Genomic DNA, 21622 nt, shown 5'->3' with positions numbered 1-21622 from the left:
AATGCGGCAGCTAGACTGGTGACTGGGAGCGGCCGCCGAGACCATATAACACCGGTCTTGAAAGACCTGCATTGGCTCCCAGTACGTTTCCGAGCACAATTCAAAGTGTTGGTGCTGACCTTTAAAGCCCTAAACGGCCTCGGTCCAGTATACCTGAAGGAGCGTCTCCACCCCCATCATTCTGCCCGGACGCTGAGGTCCAGCGCCGAGGGCCTTCTGGCGGTTCCCTCATTGCGAGAAGCAAAGCTACAGGGAACCAGGCAGAGGGCCTTCTCGGTAGTGGCGCCCACCCTGTGGAACGCCCTTCCAGCAGATGTCAAAGTGATAAATAACTACCTGACATTCAAGAGACATCTTAAGGCAGCCCTGTTCAGGGAAGTTTTTAACATGTGATATTTTATTGTATTTTTGGTTTTTATGGAAGCCGCCCAGAGTGGCTGGGGAGGCCCAGCCAGATGGGCGGGGTATAAATAATAAATTATTATTATTATTATTATTACTGGTTTGGACGGAAGTGATTCTTCTAGGGGAAGTGGTAACTGTGGGATTACAGGTGCTCTTGCCAATATTATCCAACCGTCCAGTAAAACTTACCACAGGAGACCAATAGTTTACCTGTTGAGGTTGACGTATTGGGAGGTTAGGTTTAGGGCCGTGTGGTATTGATTCATTGTATGTGGGGTCCCTATAAAGGGAACTTCTTCCTCTAGGTGGGAGGGAGACTCGTCAATTTACCATCAGTTGAATGGAATATTTAAGTTAGATATTAAAAAATGGATTTGCAGAACAAAACTCACAGTTTGAAAGGGATTTATTAGGCTCTAGGGTTAAAATAGTATCTAAAATGTATAACATATTATTTGAGTGGGACACAAAGAATGCAATGATGAAATCATCAGTGACAAGCTGGGCCAGAGATGTAGGACACAACATTGACTTTGCTTTATGGGAACAACTGGGGAAAGTAAATGTAAGGTTTACAGCTAGTTACATGCTAAGGGAAAATTTCATGAAGATGATGCAGAGGAGTCAATCCAGATCATCCAGGGTCTGAAACCAAGCCTTATGAGGAGGGCTTGAAGGAACTGGGAATCTATTTTAAGTGAAGTTTGCCGAAATCTACAATTGCGACATGGGCTGCCATACGTCCAGATTTTCCCGGACATTTCAGCATTTCCTCCCAGACGCTACTTGCAATTCTGTACATATGGCAACCATATCTATATACAGTGGTTTTCAAACAGCTTAGTTCCTGAACAACTTTGAACGCGAATGCTGCAAACCTGGAAGTCAGTGTTTCAGTCTGCGAACTTTGCTTCGGAAGCCGAACGTGCTCCTGAGCTTCTGTTTTCACTGTTGCACTGCTAATTTGTGTCCCCCTGCATTGGAATCAAAGCCTTTTTCCTTTTGTTTTCACTGTTCTGCTGATAATTTGTGCCCCCCCCCATTGTAATAAAAGCCCTCCATTTCCAATTGTAGTGTTCTGAGGTGATACTTGGAGCTAATATTTGGTGCTTTTATTTTTGCCACAACAATGTCTATCATCAGTGCAGGTAAGGACAAAAATTAATTTTACTTTTAATGTACAGTACTGTTTTCTTTATTTTATAGTACTGTACATTGATTATTGCTTTCATTTTATGAATCAATGGTCTCATTAGATAGTAAAATTCATATTAAATTGCTGTTTTAGGAGTTGTTTTTAAAAGTCTGGAACGGGTTAATCTGTTTTGCATTACTTTCTTTTAAATTTTTTTTATTTTATTCGAGTTCAGGATTTTTTACATACATATATTATCTCCTTCCAATTTTTAAATTTCCCATACAGTTTTTTCCTTTCCCTTCCCCCCCATACCCATTGGAAGGGTTCAAACAATTATTCTCAGCCACGGGCATAGCGTCTTTAGTTTCCACTGAATGTCTTTTGTTCCAGTAGTTGTTTCCTGTGACATGACTGCAACAATGTCCGACTGAATTGTTGTTGTTTAAACAACATTTAGTTGTGTCTGATTCTTTGACCAGAGCACACCAGGCACTTCTGTCTTCCACTGCCTCCCACAGTTTGCTCAAACTCATGCTGGTAGCTTCGAGAACACTATCCAATCATCTCGTCCTCTGACGTCCCCTTCTCCTTGTGCCCTCCATCTTTCCCAACATCAGGGTCTTTTCCAGGGAGTCTTCTCTTCTCATGAGGGGGCCAAAGTATTGGAGCCTGAGCTTCACAATCTGTCCTTCCAGTTGAGCACTCAGGGCTGATTTCCTTAAGAATGGATAGGTTTGATCTTTTTGCAGTCCATGGGACTCTCAGGAGTCTCCTCTAGCACCATACAGTGGTGCCTCACAAGACGAAATTAATCCGTTCTGCGAGTCTCTTCGTCTTGCAGGTTTTTTCGTCTTGCGAAGCACGGCTATTAGCGGCTTAGCGGCTACAGGTATAAACTCGTTCCCGCAACTGCAAGCCTCGACCCCTAGGGAGCATCTGGCCATTGCATAAGCCTCGTCCGGCCTCTTAAGCAGTCCCTCCTGACGCGCTTACATAACACAAGCCCTGACCGCCGCCATTCCAGCGATCCCGGAAGATAAGATCTGCAGCAAGCACCCCACACCTCCGATCCCGGGGCGCGCTCAGCCAAAGCGTCCTCGGACACCTGTCCTGCTGCGCCTTTGCGCAGCGCTCTGCAGAGTGGAGCGATGAGCCCGGCCGATCGCAGGCAGGGCAAGCGGCGGCGAAGGCGGAGAGGAGGAAGGCAGAGGGAGGAGTCTCCGGCAACGCCATCGACGGCCCCGCTGCAGCTCCGGGTCCTGGAGCCCTCCAGCTGCCGACTGCCTTTATTTTGCTGCAGGAGCCTCCTCTGCACCAGGATCCTCGCGCGGTCCCTCCATGCCTTTTAGGTGAGTGGCGTGCTCGGGCTGACTTTGGACGACCCACAGCGGGGCTTCCCTCGGCCGCACGACCGGAGCTCGCCTTTGTGGTCACTTTGACAGGCGATGGCGCCACCCTCAGCCTCGGTTCGGGGGCACCGGCTGCTGGCAAATGGGTGCCCCCTTCTTCCCTTGACAGGGATCATCTTCCCCCGCTTCCTCGGAGATGGGCAGGCAAAACTTCTCATGCCCCTCCCGCCCAGTCTGCCGTTCTCGGGATCTAGTGGTCACCGCGCGCGCTAAGAGTGCAGACGGGGAAATCCCACCCCGAGCCGGGTGTCGCCGCCAAGTCCCCTCCCAGTTCTAAGGCTGAAGCCTAGGAACTTTTCAAAGCGGTGCAGGGCAGCATCACCACCGGCTGTGTTTCCGGACGCTAATACTGTAATGTATTGATTGCTATTACTATTAGATTCCCCGCTGCCGCATAGATAGATTGGCGGTGAAAGCGGTTTGCGCGCGGCACGGATCCTAACTGCCTCTGCATGTTGGAAGGAAGTCTCCGGGTGTCCTTTAGGGCTGCAGGCGGAGGTGCTGCATGCGGCACTCGCGGTGCGCTATGGAAAAGTAAAAAGGAGAGGGGGACTTTCTTGTATCGGGTGACAGCTAGTCTTTCTGTAAAACAGAAACTGAAAAATGCGAGGAGCAGAGATGGGAGGGGGGAGTGAGGGGCGCTGGCAGAAAGGGGCCGGTTGTGCAATTGCCTCCTTGTATCGTACACAATGTAGCGAGTACACAATGCGAGTGGGGCTGGAACACTTCCCTCCAAAACGTCAAATGCAGTAAGCAGGATTCTTCCCAAAGTAGCTTGAAACCTTTGACTCTTAGGAAAGCCTAGAGCTTAAAGCTTAGCGGCTTTAAGAAAAACGAAATGTCTTGCGAAGCAAGCCCATAGGGAAAATCGTCTTGCGAAGCGATGCAAAAACCTAAAAACCCTTTCGTCTTGCACGTTTTTCGTTTTGCGAGCATTCATCTTGCGGGGCACCACTGTAATTCAAAAGCATCAATTCTTCAGCGATCAGCCTTCTTGATGGTCCAGCTCTCACTTCCATACATCACTACTGGGAAAACCATAGTTTAACTATACGGACCTTTGTTGGCAAGGTGACGTCTCTACTTCTCAAGATGCTGTCTAGGCCTGTCATTGCCCTTCTCCCAAGAAGCAGGCGTCTTTTAATTTCGAGGCTGCTATCACCATCTGCAGTGATCATGGAGCCCAAGAAAGTAAAATCTCTTACTGCCTCCATTTCTTCCCCTTCTATTTGCCAGGAGGTGATGGGACCAGTGGCCATGATCTTCGTTTTTTTGATGTTGAGCTTCAGACCATATTTTGCGCTCTCCTCTTTCACCCTCATTAAAAGGTTATTTAAATCCTCCCCACATTCCGCCATCATGGTTGTGTCATCTGCATATCTGGGGTTGTTTATATTTCTTCTGGCAATCTTAATTCTGGCTTGGGATTCATCCAGCCCAGCCTTTTGCATGATGAATTCTGCATATAAGTTAAATAAGCAGGGAGACATTATACAGCCTTGTCATACTCCTTTCCCAATTTTGAACCAATCAGTTGTTCCATATCCAGTTCTAATTGTAGCTTCTTGTCCCACATAGAGACTCCGACTGAATAAGTTCAAACAAATAACTATTCCATGCCTCTACTGTCCATTTTCCTCTCTCTTTCCAACCTAAAGCTATCGTTGCCTTTCCCGCTAATATCATAGCTTTGAAGGTAAACTGGTCACCTTTCTCTATAGCCATGTTTCCAAGTCTACCCATTGTCATGAAATCAAAATCTATTAAAAGCTTCATTTTAAAAAATTCATTAATAACCTTTAGGATTTTCCCCCAGAATTCCTTTACCTCTGGGAATTACCAGTACATATGGAAAAACCATCCCTTGGCTTGTTTACAGTGCCAACAGCTAGAATTCAATCCTGCTACCATATTAGCAAGCTGGGCTGGAGTTCTGTACCATTTTAGAAAGAATTTTAATTTCAGCTCTCTAAATTTGCTTACTTTAATCTCACCTATTCCTTTCATTATCCTTTCAACCGTTGCTTCGCTAACTTGTTCTTCCTTACTTATCTTTTGAATAAGTTGGGTTGTCTGTTTCTTATTTGTAATCATTCTCTTATAGATTTTACCTGTCATTCCTTGTTTTGTTTTTTTTCCATTCGTTTGTATAGTTCCTCTATTGGCTCTTCTAAACTCCTATTTCCTGTCTCTTGTTGTAAAGTCCTCCAATTTTTAAGCAATATTGGTTACCTCTATTTTTTATTACTTCCTGCAATGACTTTAAGGATTCTCCTCTATACGTACCTTTGACTATATGATATCCCTTAGCGTTTAGAATTTCCCACCATTTGGGATCATCTGTTACCTCATAAATACTTTCTAAGGGTGCACTTAGAGAAATCCCTTTTAACCATAAACCATAAAGGTTGCCATTTCCTCCATATACTTAATGCCAATTTCCTGGGGCCTATTGCAGATTTCAAATCTTTGATTACATTATTTGTTAAAATTCCAAATCTTCCTGCGCCATTGTTTGCCTCATCCTCAAATTTGATCCACTTTTGTTTGTTTTCAACTGCAATTTCTAGTATTTTTTTTAATTGAACAGCTTTGTAATAATAATAATCCAGAATATTCCTCAAAATCTTCTAATATTATCTTTAATAATAATAATAATAATAATAATAATAATAATAATTTATTTGTGCCCCGTCCATCTGGCTGGGTTTCCCCAGCCACTCTGGGCGGCTTCCAACAAAGATAAAAATATATGTCACATATTAAAAACTTCCCTGAACAGGGCTGCCTTCAGATGTCTTCTGAATGTCAAGTAGTTGTTTATCGCTTTGACATCTGATGGGAGGGCGTTCCACAGGACAGGCGCCACTACCGAGAAGGCCCTCTGCCTGGTTCCCTGTAACTTGGCCTCTCGCAGTGAGGGAACCGCCAGAAGGCCCTTGGAGCTGGACCTTAGTGTCCGGGCAGAACGATGGGGGTGGAGACGCTCCTTCAGATATACTGGACCAAAGCTGTTTAGGGCTTTAAAGGTCAGCACCAACACTTTGAATTGTGCTCGGAAACTTACTGGGAGCCAATGTAGGTCTTTCAAGACCGGTGTTATATGGTCTCTGCGGCCGCTCCCAGTCACCAGTCTAGCTGCCGCATTCTGGATTAGTTGTAGTTTCTGGGTCACCTTCAAAGGTAGCCCCACGTAGAGCGCATTGCAGTAGTCCAAGCGGGAGATAACCAGAGCATGCACCACTCTGGCGAGACAGTCCGAGTGCAGGCAGTGTCTCAGCCTGCATACCAGATGGAGCTGGTAAACAGCTGCCCTGGCTACAGATTTGACCTGTGCCTCCATGGACAGCTGTGAGTCCAAAATGACTCCCAGGCTGCGCACCTGGTCCTTCAGGGCCACAGTTACCCCATTCAGGACCAGGGAATCCTCCACACCTGCCCGCCTCCTGTCCCCCCAAAACAGTACTTCTGTCTTGTCAGGATTCAACCTCAATCTGTTAGCCGCCATCCATCCTCCAACCGCCTCCAGGCACTCACACAGGACCTTCACCGCCTTCACTGGTTCTGATTTAAAAGAGAGGTAGAGCTGGGTATCATCCGCATACTGATGAACACCCAGCCCAAACCTCCTGATGATCTCTCCCAGTGGCTGCATGTAAATGTTGAAAAGCATGGGGGAGAGGACAGAACCCTGAGGCACCCCACAAGTGAGAGCCCAGGGGTCTGAACACTCATCCCCCACCACCACTTTCTGAACACGGCCCAGGAGGAAGGAGCGGAACCACTGTATGACAGTGCCCCCAGCTCCCAGCCCCTCAAGACGGTCCAGAAGGATGTTACGGTCGATGGTATCAAACGCCGCTGAGAGATCCAGCAGAACTAGGAAACAGCTCTCACCTTTGTCCCTAGCCCGCCGGAGATCATCAACCAGTGCGACCAAGGCAGTTTCAGTCCCATGATGAGGCCTGAATCCCGACTGGAAGGGATCCAAATGGTCCGCTTCTTCCAGGCGTGCCTGGAGTTGTTCAGCAACCACTCGCTCAATCACCTTGCCCAAGAATGGAAGATTTGAGACTGGGCGATAATTGGCCATCGTGGCCGCATCTAAAGATGGTTTTTTAAGAAGCGGTTTAATAACCGCCTCTTTCAGTGGGTCTGGGAAGGCTCCCTCACAGAGGGAAGCATTCACCACCCCACGAAGCCCATCGCCCAGTCCTTCCCGGCTAGCTTTTATAAGCCAGGATGGGCAAGGATCCAGGAGACAGGTGGTTGGCTTCACTCGTCCCTTCCTTATCCCTTCCTTAGGATTTGTTATGATTCCAATAATATCATCTGCAAACAAATTGATTTTCATCTTCTCTTTCCCAAGCTTATAGACCTCTATCCTTCCACAGTTTCTTATCCTTTCCGCTAGTTGTTCTATAGCCATTATAAATAGGAACGGCGAAAGAGGACACCGCTGCCGAACGCCTCTGCGTATTGGGAAAGGTTGGGAGTATTCCCCATTAACTCTCCCCACTGCTGTTCTTTCCTTATATAGTTCTTCTATCACGAACCAAAAAACCTATCCTATTCCATATTTTGTCATTATTTCCCATAAAAATTCCTCTGAGAGTGTATCAAATGCTTTAAAGACGTCTAATTTCAGTAGCCCAAACTTCTTTACTTGTCCGTGATATTGGTCTTCTTTTATTATTTGGGGGATGCCATAATTTTGGCGAAGATTTTATGATCTTGGTTTAATAGACTTATAGGTCTATATGAACCAACTTCTTTAGGGTCTTTTAAGATTACCATTATTTCTGCCTTTCTCCATGTTTCTGTGGCCTTTCCCCCTTCTAGTATACTGTTAAAAAGTTGCTGTAGTTCCGGGGCCAAATTTTCTACCTTATAAAATTCGGCTGTAAAATCTTATGTCGTTATTATGCAGTTTTTGTGCACTGTTGTACTGTTTTATTGTTGTTAGCCGCCCTGAGCCCGGCTTCGGCTGGGGAGGGCGTGATATAAATTATTATTATTATTATTATTATTATTATTATTATTATTATTATTACTTTATGTTTCATTGGGCTTTCTTGCCTTAAAGTAGCCAGGCATACATCTCGACTCACCCACACTCTTTTCCCTTGGAAACTCAACTCTTTAATTTCCTTGAAAGTCTGGTATACCTGCTGTTGCAGCTTCTCTCTAGAAAATTTAATTATTACATTCCTGGGGGATTTTCTCCCCTTGGGCCCTCGGCAGCGATGGGCTTGTTCCACATCTTCTGCCTTCAGACTAACTCCTTGAGTACATAGCCAGGTTCTCAAAGTTTCTTCCAACCCTTTAGCCTGTATTTGAGCCCTGCTTGTATAAATATTCATTTAAGCATTCCCATTGTTTCTGTATTATAGTTTTGGATTTATGCCTTATTAAATCTGTCAATTTTTCTAACTCCAGGTACTCACATAGTTTACTTAATCAGTCCCCTTTTGTTGGGATATAATTTCCTTTCCAATGACTGGCTACCAACATTTTCACTGTTGTTCTTGCATACAAAAAGGTGTTAATTTTGTCTTTGGGGATATGCTTACTCAAGATTCCTAGTAAATATGCTTCTGCCCATCTGATATATGATACTTTTATCTATTTTTTAATCTCTTCAGGGACCACCTCCCAAAAAATTTTGACCTCTGGACATGTCCACCAGATATGGTATAGAGTGCCTTTCATTCTATTACATCTCCAGCATTTATTACTATTTGATCTATTCATTTTTGCCAGTCTGTCTGGTGCCATATACCATCTGTGGTGCATCTTCATATAATTCTCTCTTAATGAATAGCAAGCTGTAAAATTTATATTTTCCCCCCAAAACTTTTTCCAATCTCCAGAATCAATTGTATATCTTAAATCCAGTTCCCACTTTAGCATATTCTCTCCTTTGACGTCTTGATCTGGGAGGATTTTATCTAATAATCTATATATTTTACAGAGTGTTTTTTGATTATTTTGTAAAACCTCTCTTTCCAATTTTGATATTTTATTCCCAAATCCCCTAGTTTTTATATCTTTCTCATATGTAGCCTTAAGTTGGAAATATTCTAACCAATTTATTCCTAGTATTTTGAGTTCTTTGTATTCTTTCAATTTGATATTTTCATTCATTCCTTCTGCTAAATCTCTATAAATTGGCCAGGCAATTTTTTTTTTAATGTCAAGGTTCCCTCTATTGGAGAGGTCCACCTTGGAGTTCTTTCTATAATTCTCTCTTTCGTTCTCTCCCATACCTCAAATAGGGCCTTTCTCACTAGGTGGTTCGTAAATCCTTTATGCAATTGTATTTTCCCATAGAATAAATATCCATGCCAACCGTATATTTTGTCCCAGCCTTCTAGTTCCAAAACTTCAGTATCTTTTAGTAACATCCACTCTTTCATCCAACTCCAGCACACTGCTTCAGAATATCTTCTTAAATGTGGGACTGCAAATCCCCCCGTTTCTTTTGGCCCCATCATTATTTCTGATTTTCTTCTGGCTTTCTTCCCTTGCCATATAAAATTGGCAAGGCCTCTTTGCCAGCTTTTAAAATATTTTGTCTCAATCATCATTGGGATAGTTTGAAATAAAAGTAGGATTTTTGGTAATATCACCATTTTAATCACCGAAGCTGATGGAAGGCACTCCAGGCCACCGAGGCCGCCTGAGCCTCGAGCGACAGCAAAGGCTCCAGGAGTACCCCCAAGCTGTGAACCTGCTCCTTCGGAGGAAACGTGACCCCGTGAAGAGCAGGTGGCCTAGGGAACCACCCACTAACAGTGCCTCGGTCTTATCTGGATTGAGCTTAAGTTTGTTGGCTCTCTCCAGTCCATTACCGAGGCAAGACACTGGTCCAGCACTTCCACTGCCTCACCTGCAGATACAGATAGGTAGCCGTGTTGGTCTGCCATAGTCAAAACAAAAAAATTCCTTCCAGTAGCACCTTAAAGGCCAACTAAGTTAGTTCTTCGTATGAGCTTTCGTGTGCATGCATACTTCTTCAGTGTATCTGAAGAAGTGTGCATGCACACGAAAGCTCATACCAAGAACTAACTTAGTTGGTCTTTAAGGTGCTACTGGAAGGAATTTTTTTGTTTTCACCTGCAGATGTAAAGGAGAAACAGAGTTGAGTGTCATCAGCATACTGCTGACAACGTACTCCAAACCTCCAGATAAGCCCACCCAGCAGTTTCATGTAGATGTTTAACAACCTGGGGGATAGGCTTGAGCCCTGAGGAACCCCACATTGAAGGTTGCAGGGGGCTGAAAATCACTCTCCATGTACCACCCTCTGGGAACGACCATCCAGCTAGGACTGGAACCATCACAAAGTCATGCCAAACTCTCCTAGTTCGGAGTGTCGCTCCAGAAGGATACCATGGTCGATGGTATCAAAAGCCACTGACAGGTCGAGAAGAATGAACAGGGACATGTTTCCCTTAACTCTCGACAGAGGTCATCATCATACAGGGTGACCAAAGCAGTTTCTGAGCCCAAACTGGGCCTAAAACCCAATTGAAATGGATCCAGAAAACTAGTTTTTTCCAAAAGCACCTTGATCTGACCTGGCTTGCTTCTCAGCAGATGTGCCGACCTGAATGAAATAATAGGAGGGCCCAGGCAATCACTGTCCAGCAGAATTGATCATATGATGCCGTGCACACACTCTATTTGAATGGCAGGGCCCATTAAATTTGGGGGTGCCAGGACCCTACAAATTATTTTATTGGCAAAGCCGATCAGCCCCTAGGAGTTGGCTCTTGTGCTTCAGAACCGCAAAGGGCTGGGCTGCAGATTCTTCCACCTGGATCTCTGCAACTACTGAGAAGAGTTGAGTGCTGACCATTCCTGGCTCCCTGGAGCAGTCCTTCTTTCTGCTAATAAAGAGTTAGCTTCACATGCTCTCTGTGGTTTTTGCTGGCTGGCTCTCTCTTAGTTCCTAGGATTCCATGAATCCAACTTCCCTGGAGGAAGGGGGAGCAGTGGGAATAGGACACACACACCCCTGCTTTACTTCAAGTAGATTCCTGTGCAGGAGGAAGATGCCCAGGCAGCTCTGGAGCCCCTCCAGGGAATTCTCTGCCAGTGCCCCCAACCTGCCCCCTGGCAATGCTTGGCTGGGCTTCCCTCCCACACCCTTTTCCTCCCAGTCTAATGGATGAGATGATGCCACACATCACACACCATTTTAATGTTGTAGCAGGAAACCCCCCCCCCCATCATTCAGATTTGCACTGTTCCACTTTTATTTTACTCCATGAAGGAAGGACTACAAAATGGGGAAGGTTTGATACAGGCCAGCCATAATCCCTTCACCTTCCCAGCACATCCACAGGAGCCCTGCCCAGTTGCTATGCCAACCCCGATGGTCCTAGACAGAAGACAATCAAGATCACAAAGAACTTCCATATGGGAGTGGATTCAGCATGGACTGGAACAAAGGACAATGATCAGATCTTCCTTCAGGGGGCAGGAAACTACCTTTTGTCTTCTGAAAATGACTCATGAGGAGGGGGGAGAAGGGAATCAGCCAGGTGACAGGACACTCAGGTTACCACCACAACTCCTCCCTCAAGCCCTCCTTTCTGTAATGTATGCATGATGTTTCTGGGGGTGGGCTTGACTTAGAATCATAGAATCATAGAGTTGGAAGAGACCACAAGGGCCATCGAGTCCAACCCCCTGCCAAGCAGGAAACACCATCAGAGCACTCCTGACATATGCTTGTCAAGCCTCTGCTTAAAGACCTCCAAAGAAGGAGACTCCACCACACTCCTTGGCAGCAAATTCCATTGTCGAACAGCTCTTACTGTCAGGAAGTTCTTCCTAATGTTTAGGTGGAATCTTCTTTCTTGTAGTTTGGATCCATTGCTCCAGGTCCGCTTCTCTGGAGCTGCAGAAAACAACCTTTCTCCCTCCTCTATGTGACATCCTTTTATATATTTGAACATGGCTATCATATCACCCCTTAACCTCCTCTTCTCCAGGCTAAACATGCCCAGCTCCCTTAGCCGTTCCTCATAAGGCATCGTTTCCAGGCCTTTGACCATTTTGGTTGCCCTCCTCTGGACACATTCCAGTTTGTCAGTGTCCTTTTTGAACTGTGGTGCCCAGAACTGGACACAGTACTCCAGGTGAGGTCTGACCAGAGCAGAATACAGTGGCACTATTACTTCCCTTGATCTAGATGCTATACTCCTATTGATGCAGCCCAGAATTGCATTGGCTTTTTTAGCTGCCGCGTCAAATTGTTGGTTCATGTCAAGTTTGTGGTCAACCAAGACTCCTAGATCCTTTTCACATGTAGTGCTCTCAAGCCAGGTGTCACCCATCTTGTATTTGTGCCTCTCATTTTTTTTGCCCAAGTGCAATACTTTACATTTCTCCCTGTTAAAATTCATCTTCAAAACAAAAAAAATTCCTTCCAGTAGCACCTTAAAGACCAACTAAGTTAGTTCTTGGTATGAGCTTTCGTGTGCATGCACACTTCTTCAGATTCTTTTGTTTTGACTATGGCAGACCAACACGGCTACCCATCTGTAACTAAAATTCATCTTGTTTGTTTTGGCCCAGTTCTCTAATCTGTCAAGGTCGTTTTGAAGTGTGATTCTGTCCTCTGGGGTGTTAGCCACCCCTCCCAGTTTGGTGTCATCTGCAAATTTGATCAGGATGCCCTTGAGTCCATCATCCAAGTCGTTGATAAAGATGTTGAATAAGACCGGGCCCAAGACAGAACCCTGTGGCACCCCACTAGTCACTCTTCTCCAGGATGAAGAGGAACCATTGATGAGCACCCTTTGGGTTCGGTCAGTCATCCAGTTACAAATCCACTGAGTGGTAGCATAGTCAAGACTGCATTTTACCAGCTTCTTTACAAGAATATTATGGGGCACCTTGTCAAATGCCTTGCTGAAATCAAGGTAGGCTACATCCACTGCGTTCCCTTCATCTACCAGGCTTGTAATTCTGTTAAAAAAATGAGATCAGGTTAGTCTGACATGACTTATTTTTCAGAAATCCATCCTGACTATTGGTGATCACAGCATTCCTTTCTAGGTGCTCACAGACTGTTTGCTTAATGATCTGCTCCAGAATCTTCCCTGGTATTGATGTCAGACTGACTGGGCGGTAATTATTTGGGTCCTCTCTTTTCCCCTTTTTGACAGGATGGAAATTCCAAAAGTTTTTATAAGACCTTGCACACCATTTTTCTGTGTCTTTCCTCTCACCTGCAAGTGAGGGGAGCACCCTGTCGCGACAGTCTTTCTTCAATAAAGACCAAGCCTACAGGCTGCTGATTTGCTTCAATTTACTCTGGTTGGTGTCTTTACTTTTTGTCCAAGGGAGCCCTCGGATTTTTCCGGTAACAATGTCAATCAACTTTTTGGGAGGTGGGGGACAACGGGACCACTTCTTCCCTGCCTCGGGTTTACAGAAAGCTGCAAAATCTGCACATGCCCAGAATATGAAGGATTTTCAAAACTGTGGTTATGTTTGGTGTGGGGAAGAAAGGGGGAGGGAGCTCTCTGTGGACAAAGGTCCAGGGGTCCTTCACCTTCACCTTCCCTTTGATGGGCATCACACTTCAGTTTTCACAAAGGGGCCCCTGGGGGTGCAGGGCAGGGGAGCATCTCTTGGCCCCCCAGGAAAAGAGAAACGCGGGTGGGTGGGTGGGGGAGACTTCCAAGGAGACCCTTCAGGTCCCCAACTTCGCAGCCGGATCCCTCGTACCCTGCCGGTGGGTCCCAGGGAAGGCGCTTCCAGGAGAGGCCCTTTAACATTCAATTATTGAGTCATTTCAAAGCAGGGATCCAGTTGCACACGGCAGAATGGTACCCGGGATCCCCCACCTCCCTTGTCGTCAGTCTGCAATAAGATGGGGGGGGGGGCTTGATGCAGAGTCCTTGGCCCATATGGAGAAGGGAGGGCAGCCCTAGAGCGCAGAAGCAGGCAGGGAGAGGGAGGGAGGGAGGGGCGGTCTGGGTGCCCTCGGCTTGCCAAGGGTTAAAAGGAGCAGAGCGGGATTCCTAGAGAGGACAGGAAGGGGAGGGCGGTGGGGGGGGCAAGGTCCTCCCCAGCAGAAGCCCCTCCCTGCCCAGTCCCTTCCTGCCAGCAAAGAGGAGGCTGCTTTGTTCTCTCTGCTTTGCAAAAACTTCCTCGGTGCCCCTCCTGGAATCTGGTGAGTCTCTTCTCTCTTCCCCCTTGGGGTGCAGCGAGGAGAAGGGGGTCCCAGGGCTGCAAGGGAGGAGGCAAGGGGCCCCCCGTTCAGCTCATGCATGGGGGGGGGGGAGACCCCCAAGTCAGGGAGCAGAGGGTCCTGCCCCCAGTTCCTCTCTGCCATGGCAGGGAGGGGCTGAGTGTCCAGCAGGTCTGTAACTCTGTTCTTCCTTTGGATCAAGATGCTGCCTTCCTTTTTGGGGAGGGGTCTTTGGGGCAACAAAAGGAGGGCAAGCAAATAAGCCCCCTTCAGACTGAGGGGAAAGTCGCATTTCATAACACAGAGAAGCATCCAAGGAATCGGAGGAAGGAGAAGCCCTGTGGAGTGGGGAGATACAGCCCCCCCCCCCCAGGTGTGGAGACTGGAGGGGAGACCCTCTCCCACCATCTACCCAAATACAATTCCCAGAGTTCCCTGGCAAGAAGGGGGGATTGGTGACCACTCTGGGAATTGCAGTCTTTGGGCAGCAGGGCTGAAGCTGTCTCCTTGCACCTCTCAGGGTCCTGAACCAATTCTGGCTCCCAGGATTCTTGGGAGGAGTCCCTAGGGCCGGGTGAGATCTGGTTTCCAACCTTGTTAAACATCTGCCCCCTCCCAGCAGAGCAAGTGCACAGACTGGCATGTGCCACTCTTGGGAGCAGGAGCTGCATCCAGCCTTGCTCAGCTCAATATTTTTAGGAAGACCAAGCCCCTCCTGCCCTGGCAAGGCACTGGGGTGAAGCTGCCACCGCCATCAAAATCCTGTGTGAATAATAATAGTAATAACAACAACAACAATAATAATATTTACCTGCTACCCAGTTGACTGGGTTTTCCCAGACACTATGGGCGGCTTCCAGCACATACAATATACAGGGCTGCCTTCAGGTGTCTTCTTAAGGTTACATAGTTACTCATCTCCTTGACATCTGATGGGAGCGTGTTCCACAGGGAGGGAGCCACTACCAAGAAGGCCCTCAGCCTGCTTCCCTGTAACTTCTCTTCTTGCACTGAGGGAACCGCCAGAAGGCCCTTGGTGCTGAACCTCAGGTCCAGGCTGAAGGATGGGGGTGGAGATGCTCCTTCAGGTATCCTGGGCCGAGGCCGTTTAGGGCTTTAAAGGTCAGCATCAACACTTTGAATTCTGCTTGGAAACATACTGGGAACCAATGTAGATCCTTTAGGAGCGGTCTTACATGGTTCCAGCAGCCACTCCCAGTCACCAGTCTAGCCTCCGCATTCTGCAGAACACTAAGTGAATGACACAGAAGTTGCTGCAGACTAAAGTTAGAAAAGCTTTAATTGCTACAAATGGTATAAGGAAACATGATAAGGAATTAAGGGAAAAGATGGTGTTGACCTGGAGTGGTTATAAAATTTCTGGTCTCCCCCCGAGTGCCACGGGCCCTGCTCCAAAGAGAGCTTCTCTAAAGAAAGCACAACCAAAAATGACTCCATTTTGCGTGAATAAGGAAAATGAGGAGGTGGCTAAGAAACAGCAGGAGCCAGATCCTATTCCCAACCTTCTAGGGTCTCTCAGCAGCTCTAATGATGAGCAGAAAGAGGTTTGGGGCCCAGCCAGCTCAACTGCCAAGTCATCTCTTGCATTGAGTCGTGGGGGCACCTACATGTAATAGCTACTCGGCTGTATTCTGCCCATGCTCTGGGGCTGCAGTTTTCAGGTTGGGGACAGGATGGTGCCTGGTTTTTGCACCTAGTTCTATCCATAAGCCCCTCTGAGTTCAATGGGGTCCACTCTCAGGTCACTAGTGTGCATACCATGCCATCCTTATGAAGTTTGGTGAGGTGCCAACAGATTAAATGGGAATCACTGGAGATGTTTCAAATGGGGTTTCTGTTGGGAAGGGGCTGCCCCATTTGTGCTTCTTCAGGAGCAGGGGACTATCTAGGGCAGGAGAATCCCTGCAGGGCCTCTGAGGCTCCCTTTGTTTCTTCCTCTCTCCCAGGACCCTGCAGCTTGTGGTGGCTTCTCGACTCCTCAGGAAGGATGAAAGAGACTGAATTTGTAAACCTAGCGAGGATGGAAGGGGGAAGATGGACAGTTGACCTGGTCAGGTTGTCTCCTGCATCCCTCCTCACAGCCTCTGAGCGTTCCCTCCCAGGGACCTCCGAGGGATCTGGTGAGTCCCAGGGGAGTGGAGATGGGGACATGGATGGATGGGGCTGGAGAGGCATTGGGCCTTGCTCAGCTAGAGGGTGGGATGAGGCAGGCAGGCGGATGGAGATTGAGAAGGTGAGCACCTTTTCGGGCTCCTCTACCTACCTGCCTTCCTGCCTGCGCCTTTGACATCTGCAGGCAATTTGATCTAGGAATACATCACAGCTCCCCGGCCACCGCGATGTATTGGCAGCTCAAGATGTCTACAACCTGTACTGTGATTGAATGCCCTACCAGTGTCAGAGAACTGACTGATCCATCAGGCAGCACTAGAAGCCATGATTCTTTAAAGTAACCTGCTTTATAGATTGATCACAGATGGGGCCTCTGTGTTTTGCCTTTTTCTTTTCTTTTAGGAATAACTTTTCCTTTTCTTTTAAAAACAAGGATCATATAGGTCTCATAAATGATACAAATATGTAGATTTGATTTTCAAATCAAATTCTCATATGATTTCTCAAAAGAATTCTCATGTGATTCTCAAAAATAGCAGAATAAATTTACAGGAATATCTATAACAGATGGTTTATCATTAGTGGTCAGTGTATGAGTTCTGAATTCATGAATTGGTTTAAATTGGGGGGAGGAGAGATAGGGGAGAACAGAGTACATTGAACATCTCCTTGCTAAATGCCTAGTCAGGAGCTCTTGTGACTGTCGTGCTTAGATTAAGTGTGAGTCATAGTCATTTTCCCTCTACTGCTACCAATGAAACAATACAGAGTTGGTCTCCTCATGAACATGGGAGGGTGGTTCCAAGTGAAGAAAGTGATTTATAAATTTAAATTGAGACCAACCAGATTGAGATAAATGCTGTTGGGGAGTGTGCAAATGAAGATGTTCCTGTTTGTTGAGGCGTGGAGATTGCTGGATCCTGACCAGAGAGCTCTGCATAAGGAAGTCAAGGAGGGGAATCGGGGAATAATGCACCCTCAGTGAAACTCCCTGTTGGATCATAAGATGAGTTTTGAAACTCCATACATACCTCTATGTGATGAACCTCCACTATTTGGATGGAGACCAACAGCATCTGGGATTCTAACATCCTCACCGTGAGCCCTGAATGGAGGGATATCAACTGGTTTCTTTGTGAATATACTTCATCTAGGCATGCCTTTTTAAACAATGACCAGATTTCCCTGAACTGCGCAGGCCTTCTTAAATGTCAGCTTGAAAGTTTTTAGGGAAGTTGAAGTAACTTCTGTCAGGTTTGGGTTTTTTTTGCTTTTGCTTCGGTCTGCATTTTGTTGACCAAAGAGATGACTGACCTTTGAGATGGAGTGGACTCCATGACTGAGCCAAACAAAATCTATCCCGGATAAAAGCCAAGCAATTCCAGCCAAGAAAGGCAGGGAAAACTGTAGTAAGTGTTACGATAAGAAAGAAATGCAGCTGCGAACTGTTGGATGGAAAGCAAAACATAATGGGAATGCTGGGACTGTTCCGTGGGAATCAGGGGGCCGGTCTATTCACACCGGAAATAGCTCAGAGTGTAATATGAGCTCTTACGATTGTTCCTGCCCAGATAGGACAGGAAGTGTTTGTTACTAGACTGCCGGACTCTGGTAGAGTGCAGTCACGTTTTTTTGTAATGCTGCAAAGACAGAAATAAAAGCATGTAAATACGTTTCTGTCTATCTCTTTCCCCTGCCTGGGGGAGGCAGGAAAGAGGGGTGTGTTCTTTTCACGTTTGAGAAGAATCGCCGATCGAGACCTTGCCTGCGTCTGCTGGGGAATGCAGCCAGGGAGGTCAACAGGGATATCAAGCCGGGTGCCTGGGACTGCTGCCAGCTTCTCATGAGAAAGGCTTGATATTCCAACAAATGGTAGCAGACGGAGCTGGTTGGCATCGATCCATGGAAGCTGCTAAAGAGGTTGATGGATCGTACCTCATCCTCTGCAAGGAGATAATGGAAGTATGTGCGTGCGGATGGAGCTACATTGAACAGCTGATCACCGTGGCTGATAAGCCAGAAGCAACGGAACCCCTAAGGTATGCTGATTTTGTGGGCTAAAAGAGTGAACGCAGATTGAGTATTCTCTGGTTCGCAAAAGCTGCTTTTTGGATAAAGAAACAGCACTGTGAGAGAGCCACATTCCATGCATTCTTGGGAAGAGATAAAGGGGGTTGGAACAAAAGCCTGAAATGTCCAGTTGCTAAGCAACGAGACGTGAATAACTACTGCGAAGTGGAAAGTTACAAGCCAAGTAAAGGCTGGGGCTGTGAGAGGCTGGGAAAACAACTTTTGTTTTGTCTATAATCTCACTGCTTTTGGAGGGAATTTCCAAAGCAGCCTGCATTTAGCTGCAAGCAGTAAACAAGCCAGCTATTGGATTTTAGCAGGCTCGAGAGTGAGAGCTGAGGCTTGGAATAAAGATGGCCTTATTCAGTCAGAAGCTGAGTGGGCAAAATTGGGATCAATGGAGTCTTGCAATGGAATATTTGTTGGTGGAAAAGCAGCTGTGGCACTTGCTGCAATCACCACCACCTGATGCTGGACATGCACAGGGAAGGAAGGCTGAAGTTCAGAGTGAACTGAAGCAGCGTGTGATCAGAATTCTGGCTGAGAATGTGGAAGCTTGTCTTGAGCCAATTCTATTGGGTGCTGAGGAGCCACAAGTCGCTTGGGAATCCCTTCGGAAAGCTTGTGATGCTGGGATGGGAAGCAAGGGCCAGGAGTTGGCTGCACCAACAGAGGGAGAGAGCCAAGAAAGCGATAGCCAGATTCTTGAAAGATCATCGAAAGCTGAGGAGAGCTTTGACCCCAAAAGGGGGAGTGAAGGAACTGTTGCAACTGTTGCTGTTGCTGTTCCTGTTCTTGCTGCAATGGATGTTGCTGACAGGGGGAGTGAGGCTCAGAGTTGGAGCGCCCCCACTGCTATTGCAAGAGAAGAGCAAGCTGAAGCTCTGAACGTTGTTTGTTGTTGCAATTGTGGCCAACCTGGGCATCTTTAGAGGAACTGTAAGAGGCCACGTCAGCAGAAAGGAGCTAAGGGGAGCTCTGCAAAGCCTGAGGTGTCAGGCAAAAGTCATACAAAGTCCCAGGTGGAAACAGCTATGGCTTTGATGTCACTAAAAGCCACACCAGAGGTGGAAAACGCTTTTATTTTGGACACTGGAGTGACTGAACACATGACGTCACACAGAGAACTGTTTTCAACGTTTAAGAAGCAAAGCTTCGCTGTGAAACAGGCCAATGGTCAGGAGCTGGAAGCGACCGGGTTTGGAACTGTGTATCTTGAGAGTCTGAACTTGACTATTAACAATGTGTATTTGGTTCCTGATTTGAAGTTCAATCTGCTGAGTGTTTCGCAGATCACAAAGAAAGGACTGGTCGTGTCCTATGATAAGGAAAGCTGCAAGATCTTCAAAGATGGAGAACTGTATCTTTCTGCCAAAGAGAAAGATGGACTGTATTTGTTGACTTTTGATCAAAGTGATTACGTAAAGTGTAATGCATCTGTTTCTAACATGGTTTCTCTTGTAGGTCCGACGAAGGGCATCCAGAAGGCGGAGAGAGTAACCAAAGCTTTTCAGCGAGTGTATGCTGATGTGATTGGTCCTCTAGAACCATCTAGAGGCAAAGCAAGATATTATCTTGTGTGTGTGGATTATTTCTCTCACTATGCGTGGATACATGTAATGCAGAGACCAAAAGAAACCTTAGAAAGGTTTAAAGAGTTTTGTGACAAGGTGAAATATGTTCATGATGCTAACATTGATTGTCTTTTCACAGATGAAAAGCCAGTTTTTCTTTTACAGGATTTTCAGGATTTCCTGGATGAGAAAGGGATAAGACACAAGGTTGCTGTTTCAGCAGGTGCATGGAACAAAAGTGTCTGTATGCAAGGGAACAGAGAATTGCAAAAAGGGATGAAGGCGCAATTGCTGAGTTCACATTTGCCACATGAGTTTTGGGCAGAATCGCTATTGTCTTTTTGTTATTGTTGGTTGAGAAAGGTTTCAAAAGGTTTGGGATGTTCTCCTTTTGAAAAGCTATTCCACAGAAAACCTTCTGTTGCCCATTTTAAGGTTTTTGGGTCTCATGTCCTAACTGAAGCTCCAGGTGGAGTAAAGAATGCCAGAGGCATTTTCGTGGGTTATGAAAAGGGTCTCTACAGAGTAATTTTGTCTGAATCTGGTCAGGTGATTCTCACAAATTTACTAGAGAGTGCTCCTGAACAGGAGAGAGTAATTGTTCACACATTTCCCACTGAGGACAATTCAGATGATGATGATTATTTTACAGATTACAGTGGTACTGAGAGTGATAGCTCGAAGAGCTCAGTTGACACAGTTATTGAGAGGAAATCTCACATAATAGATAGACCTTCACAGGTGGAGGATGAACCACTGTTTACTATTGGAACTGGTTCTCCAAAGAGTCCTGAGACTGAACCAGTGAGCAGAGAGGATCAGCACCTCATACGCAGGTCCGAGAGAGTTACAAAGGGCGTACCACCCAAGAGGTATTCCAAAGAGTTTGCTAACTCAGCTGTTGCATGTGTTACTATTGTTGACAACTCAAGACAGGTTGAAGCTGTGTCTAAGTCAGAGTCAAAGACACAACAGGGAGTTGCTAAGTGTAACTACATTCCCTAGCCAAGGTAATGCAGATGCACTCATTCCTTGGAAGGTAGACAACCAGAGAGGTACACTGGGGAAACCAGTGGTGGGTAGTTCCAAGGGTGGAACTGAAACAACAGGGGATTCTTATGTGTATAACAACTGTTTGTTTTCTTCTCTGGATCACGCTTTGTTCGCAGCACACATTGATTCTTATGGGGGAGGATGTTACGATAAGAAAGCAATGCAGCTGCGAACTGTTGGATGGAAAGCAAAACATAATGGGAATGCTGGGACTGTTCCATGGGAATCAGGGGGCCGATCTATTCACACCGGAAATAGCTCAGAGTGTAATATGAGCTCTTACGATTGTTCCTGCCCAGATAGGACAGGAAGTGTTTGTTACTAGACTGCCGGACTCTGGTAGAGTGCAGTCACGTTTTTTTGTAATGCTGCAAAGACAGAAATAAAAGCATGTAAATACGTTTCTGTCTATCTCTTTCCCCTGCCTGGGGGAGGCAGGAAAGAGGGGGGTGTTCTTTTCACGTTTGAGAAGAATCGCTGATCGAGACCTTGCCTGCGTCTGCTGGGGAATGCAGCCAGGGAGGTCAACAGGGATATCAAGCCGGGTGCCTGGGACTGCTGCCAGCTTCTCATGAGAAAGGCTTGATATTCCAACAGTAAGGACTCACATCTAACTCTCTTCAAT

General features: G+C 46.4%; 1 protein-coding gene and 1 pseudogene across 1 annotated transcript in view; one reads left to right on the top strand and one right to left on the bottom strand.

Annotated features, from left to right (window-relative positions):
* Positions 1 to 21622, top strand: part of LOC144326681 (uncharacterized) — a 47035-nt gene that overhangs the window by 21425 nt on the left and 3988 nt on the right. The gene's annotated exons all lie outside the window — the stretch shown is intronic.
* LOC144327084 (uncharacterized) lies at positions 4450 to 5552 on the bottom strand (annotated as a pseudogene).

This window comes from Podarcis muralis, chromosome 2 (genome assembly GCF_964188315.1).
Source record: "Podarcis muralis chromosome 2, rPodMur119.hap1.1, whole genome shotgun sequence".
Lineage (NCBI taxonomy): Eukaryota > Metazoa > Chordata > Lepidosauria > Squamata > Lacertidae > Podarcis > Podarcis muralis.
This window is presented reverse-complemented; position numbering and strand designations above follow the sequence as displayed.